Genomic DNA, 6,042 nt, shown 5'->3' on the forward strand with positions numbered 1-6,042 from the left:
AACCAAGCGCTGGAGACGGAGAGAGGGCACACCCGGCCACCCTGAGGGATGTGCCACCTGGGGCAGAGGAACAGACAAACGCATTGTAAGAACCGTAGGTAAGGGGAAAGGTAAACTCGAGTTCTCTCTCGGGAGTAGAGGGGGAGAGGGAAATGGGATCTGAGGGATCCAGAGGTGCTCAGAAGCACTGATGACCGATTACCGTAGCGGGTGCAGGGCTTGCACTGTAAACGGGCCTTTCACGTGTTTTCGGAGCGGTTTGTGTGAACGCCTGTGTGTATACATGTGCACGCACACACTTCTGGTCCTAGGAAGAGCCATCGATGTCGATGGCTGGCAACAGGTACAAGAACGTGATTCCCACAGAGGCCGAGGGCCACGGGTTCTCCAAGACGGTAGGGACACAGCAAGGGAGGCCTTCAGGGCACAGGTCCCATCTTTCCCTGCTGATGACACTCACACCCACCAACTTTAGCCTCTTGTGTCCCGGCACCTCCAGGGCTGCCCCAGGACACTGAAGCATGAAGGATCACAGACCCACTGATCCCGGTGAACAACAGTGACTGCTACAGACAATTCTCCTTCACCGTTTCCATTCTTACCGAGTTTTATTCCCAGAAAAGGGGGGGAGGGGGGTAGAAAGGTCCATGAAGAGCAGTCACCGCCCAACTTACAGAAAGACGAGGGCCCGATCAGATGCTACCATCCCTCTTTCCCACCGTCCGGGTTCAAAAGCCATCACGTGCTCACTGTGGAAGAGGGCGGCTGAAATGGGGCTCAAAAGATTTATAAGACCCCCAATTCTGTCTCCCACGTATCCTTTTCTTTTTGTTCTTTTTCTTTCTTCTCACGCTCAGCCTTAGCTTCTTCTTCCTCGTGTCTTCTGATCAGCTGTTCCACTTCCTTCTGTCCGAGGACTCCGATGACCGTCTTTCCATTCTCTCTGGTCGGCGTGGCAATTTCCACTGGGGGCAAACACACACACACACACACACACACACACACACACACACACACGGCTGCGTTACGGGGCGCACTCAGCCCGCACAGGCGACCCGGTTCAACCCCCCCCCCCCCCTTTGTCGGCCTTCGCTCACCACCCCTTCGTGTTTTGTGCTTCATATGATTCACGGATACTTTTATTCACGTTTCTGCGTCAACGATCTTTCTTCTCCTGACCCATTCCAACCTTCTAAGCTGCTGTTTTGTCCCTTCCTTTGAAAAAGTCCCACGAGCCAACCCGCTGTAAGCTGTGCTGAGCAGAAGGAACCGCAATTTCCTCGTAGGAACCTCTCCGACGCGGTCCAGGAAACTGACCGAATCGGAGGAGGGGACATAACCTACCCTTTTCAGCAGAGAGCTTGCTCACGTCCATGGTCTTGTCGAGGACTTTGATAGCTAAAGCAAGTGCTGACTTCAGGGTCATTTCCCCTTCTTTGTAGTCTTGTTTTAACATAGACACAGCTGCCTACGAAGCAGAAATAATCATCAAAAAGAACGTCCTTTAAATGTCTGCATTTTTCAGGAACGTGGACTGGGCAGAAGACTGATGCCTGAATTATTATTAGCATGTAACCACTGTAAGCAATTATGATGGGCGGGGACACATGGGATGGGGCGGAGGGGGAGTGTCGATGCTCTGTGAATGGAATCTTTAACCCGGGGCCTCAGACCTCCAAGACTTTGTGATAGAATTCAAGGGGATTATCCACCAGGATATGAAAAAAACTGTATCTTATTTCAACAACTTGCCTTTGAAAATCACTATTTCCTTTTGTTACAAACGTAGGCAATAAACCCCAGTGGTATTAGCAGAACCTGCGACTGCATCACCAATAGCAATCACAGATGCTAAAGTTGTTGCAGCTACCTTAAAATACCATTTACATTCATCGCCGTTTCAAAATCATGTTAGGTACCTATTGCTAGGTTTTACAGCAACACAGAAATACTCACGGCGCTGTTATTTCCAATGCATGTGGCCTTCCATACCCCGTAATTTCCGCTTGGGTCGCTCTGATAGAGCTGAAAGCCGTAACGCTTATCCCAGCCAATGGACAGCAGCGAGACGCCAAAGGGACGTTTTTTCCCTTTAACCAAGAAAGAGGACTGTCAAGTACATCAACCGCCCAAATGCAGTATCGCTATAGTCACTTGAGCTCCCTGAACGTAGCCGAAGCACCTTTCTGTGAAGCTGAGCATTCGTAAGTGGCTTTGTTCTGGCCACCACAGACTAAGGCCCACCAAAACGTCCACTTGCTTCCGGGAGATGGAATTAAGACATGGAGGACTGCTTCTCAGTGCTGAGTTTAATTATTAGGTAAAAAACAATCGGTTTCCAGATTTAAAAATGCTATTTTTGCCTCTCGATAGTCTATTAATAAAACATATGATAATACATATCGCGGAAACCACAAAGCGGAAATGTGCAATGTTTTTACTTACTTTTCAATTTCTTTTTATCATCTCATAAAAAAATTATTACTTAGAAAATGTTTTCCATTTCTGGAATAAATATGCCCCAGATTTCCTACCTCCAAACTGTGCGTACGCTTGTTTGATATCACAGAGCGCTGTCACCAACTGCTCAGAAGGAATTGGCTCCCGACACTAGTAAATAAATACCTAGGATGAAAACATTGGCATAGTCATCATTTTTTTCTAAAACACAAAAATCTAAGCAAAACATATTCTGGACATAAACCTGCTCCATGGGGACATTAACAGTCACCTGTCATTTGAGAGGGGAGCAGGGGAATGTCAACATCCTAACAATCTTACTACCACAACATTTTAGAAGTTCGGGTTAAAAAAAAAACAATTTTCAATTAATAGATCTGTAATGACTCTCATCTTTGCAAAAACGAGTTCTCCTTAGAGATATCAAACAAACTAACTTAGAGATCATCAGTCACACCCTCTCTGACCATACCTTTGGGCCATGAGCCTCAGTTCACTGGTCAGAACGTTAGCGTCAGAAGTTATGCCGGCCACACTGCAAGCCATGTCCCTGGAGGAAAAAAATGTATTCATGTGTCTGTAAGCAGAGCAGGTGTCTGAGAGGGCCTTTAAGAAGTGTTTGCAAAGTCCCGAGTTCCATGATAAGTTTACCATGCTCGCTTCAATGCTCTGGTTTACTTCTGAACAGACAGAAACTACAGAAGGTTTATCTTTGCAGGACAAACCTGACATCATTTAACACGAAAGATACATGGCGCCCCCTCCAGTTCTTCGATAGGTGTATTTAGCACCACGACGCCGAACAGGGCGAGAGAAGGAGCACTAGGAAGCTAAAGCAAGTCCCGAGAGGGTCCAGAAGCAAGACAGAGGTTTTGCCAGAGAGGAAGAAAAACTACCCCCACTCCTGGGTCATCGGTATTCTCACCTCCAAAGGCCTGGCTGGCTGGGGCCGAGGGAGGGGGCTCAGGGGCTAGGCTCCCAGGAAAGGCGCCTTTCCTTTCTTTGCTGCCATTCCCCGAGGGCTGCGCTGGCTCCCCTAGAGCTGACACCCTCTGTCACCTGCTGTCACTACACCTCTGCAAGCCTGCCAGCTGCCAAGCGGCCCGTGGCCCGGCGGTGACTCTGGAGGGATGACGCTTCCTTGGACACGCATCCAAAGGCCCTAGAACCGGCACCCGCCTCGTCCCCCACTCAGGGGGGAAGTCTCTGACGGGCAAACCCAGTGCCCCGCCAGCTAGGAGTCCTGCACGCCCAACGACGCGAAACTGACGGGGCTCATCTAAACTGTTCCCAGACCTCCAGGGGTAAGATTCGGGACACTTCCACAGAATTCCCGAGTAGCCATTCTGAACACTTGGGGAGCCTGCCACGTGTCAGACCCTGCGCTAGTGTATTTCACTCGTTTTACTCTAGTTCATTAAACGGCCACCAGCACTCGAGGCGGCACCGAAGCCCAGAGAAGGAAAGCAACGGGCGCGAGGTCACACAGACTTAACCCAGGCCTGCACACCTACCATGCCTGTACTCCGAACGGTATAAAATAGTTTCTCCACCTAGGGCTTGGCCCTGCACGTCAAAAGAATAACGCATCGTCCTAAGCCTCAAGGAAGTTTCAAGTACAAATCAAAAATGTCCACCAGTAAAGGCACAATAACAAGCGTTCACTTCAAGTTTACTACGGCACACGGGCCAGCCCTCCCGAAATACGTGAGATCCTACGTATGTGAGCACGTGAGGTATTGAAACCCTCTCCCCAGTGAGCTCACTCACTCACTGACCTTATACATTTTTTCAGAGAAAAAAAAAACGTCATCAAGCAGCTTGTGGGTGTTGCGTCGCTCTGCTGCAAGCCAGACACCGCCGTTCGCTAACGTTCCCGGACAGGTGCCCGCACGTCCGATGGCCTCCATGGCGTATTCAACCTGGTACAAGCGACCTGCAAAACACAAGCGGTGAGAAACCGAGACTCCCTTCCGGGTGCTTGCACCACTGGGCCAAGAGAGTCAGCGGGAACCCTGACAGGCTCTACCCTCGCGTCCCTCTCTCGTTCTCTCGTGCTGCGCGCGATCAACCTGGTGACCATAATTACATCAGAACACAAGAGAGCATGAACTATAAAAAAAGTGTCTTGATTTCCGCCCCCCCACCCCCCACCCCCCCAAAACGTCAAGCACTTAAAAATACTTTGGAGACAAGATTACGCAATTCCTATTTTACCTCCTGGAGAAAATAGAGTGGTCCTGGAGTCATATCTTCGAGACCTCAAAGGAAAAATATACCCATGACTCCCGTCCGCTGAAGGTAACTCCTGCATAAAACACATCCTGGCACCCAGAGTCCAGTGTGTAGCAGGGAACCGATCATTTCTTCCCACTCCGGTTTGCTCACGCAGGTCCGTAAGCTGAGTACCAGACCCTCTGTCAGGCGATAGCTTACGGACGTGTGCGTGACTTACCGTGTTTTCTGAACGTTACAGCTCCTGTCAAAAGAAAGTAAGATCCTTACTAAAACGAAAGTTACAATTGAGAAAGCATTTCCACGACTTAAACCCGTTCCGTCCACCCCCTTCTTTGGCTGACTCCGCAGTGCAGCTACTGAGCGCAGCAGGCTCTGTAGCCGCTGCGACACCGCCGCCTGGTGGTCAGGTGAGGGACGCACACGCGACTTGACACAGGTGGAGACCGAGGCACCGGGCTGGAGGGGAAAATCGAAAAAGCCCTTTTTTGAAAAAAACCAACACGGAAAAGGAGCCCAAATGGGACATGGGAGAGGCAGAAAGAGGGATGAGACCCTGCAGGTGCAAGAGGAAGAACTGGGGAAGGAGAAAGAACGGGGCGTCCAGGCGGAGCAGGAAGCTTCAGCAGAAAACACTGAGTCAGACGCCTCACGGGCAAGAGACAAACGGCCGAAGCTTAAAAAAATAAAAAGAATCGCAGCCGCTCGAAAGCCAAGCCAGTATCCCGACCACGGAGTCCAGGAGGACGGACACGTGAAGAGGGGCAGAGGCTTCTCCCCGGAGGGCTGGGGTCCTGCATGCGGAAGGAGGCGGGGGGTGGGGGTGGGGGCGTGGGGCGACCTCGGCCCCCAGAGCACGTTTCCCAAATAGCGGAACACCAGACGAAGGCCGCAGGACCGGCGCGCCCAGACGAGATTTCTTAAAGGTGGGCTGGGCCTCGGGGCTGCCTGGCACTTTGGGAGGCGGTGACCTGCGACCAGGCCGCCGAAGAGTCCTCATCCCCATGCTCCACGCCGGCGCAGCGCCCAAAGGCAGGTACTAACCGGAGCAGAAAAACTGGAATTGAGGGCTACACGGAGGGCTTCACGCCACAGGAAAAATCCACTATCACCCCGCCGAGTGTCCGCTGCCCATGTGGCCCACGCGCGTGCGCAGAACGATCTCGCGGGGTGGGGGGCGAGGGGAGAACAGGCCGAAGATACGGAAGCCCTCCGGGGGCGGGGCCAAGGACAAGGAAGCCCTTTGGGGGCGGAGACAATGTGGCGGAAGACTACCGGAAGCGGGGCGAGGCCGAACGGCGGGAAGTCCTTTGGGGTGGGACCAGGAGGGCGGAAGTGTTCCGGAAG

The 6,042-nt window shown here is 51.8% G+C and overlaps 1 long non-coding RNA gene across 1 annotated transcript; it reads right to left on the reverse strand.

Moving 5' to 3' along the window:
* Nucleotides 1-589: 589 nt before the first annotated feature.
* On the reverse strand, nt 590-2,076 carry LOC149990069 (uncharacterized). The gene is made up of 3 exons (XR_016508959.1): nt 1,957-2,076; nt 1,345-1,468; nt 590-965 (listed from the first exon to the last, which is right to left on the reverse strand). It is a non-coding gene; the product is annotated as an uncharacterized LOC149990069 (long non-coding RNA).
* Nucleotides 2,077-6,042: the final 3,966 nt, after the last annotated feature.

Source organism: Furipterus horrens, unplaced genomic scaffold, assembly GCF_987537825.1.
Source record: "Furipterus horrens unplaced genomic scaffold, mFurHor1.1.pri manual_scaffold_29, whole genome shotgun sequence".
NCBI classification, from domain to species: domain Eukaryota; kingdom Metazoa; phylum Chordata; class Mammalia; order Chiroptera; family Furipteridae; genus Furipterus; species Furipterus horrens.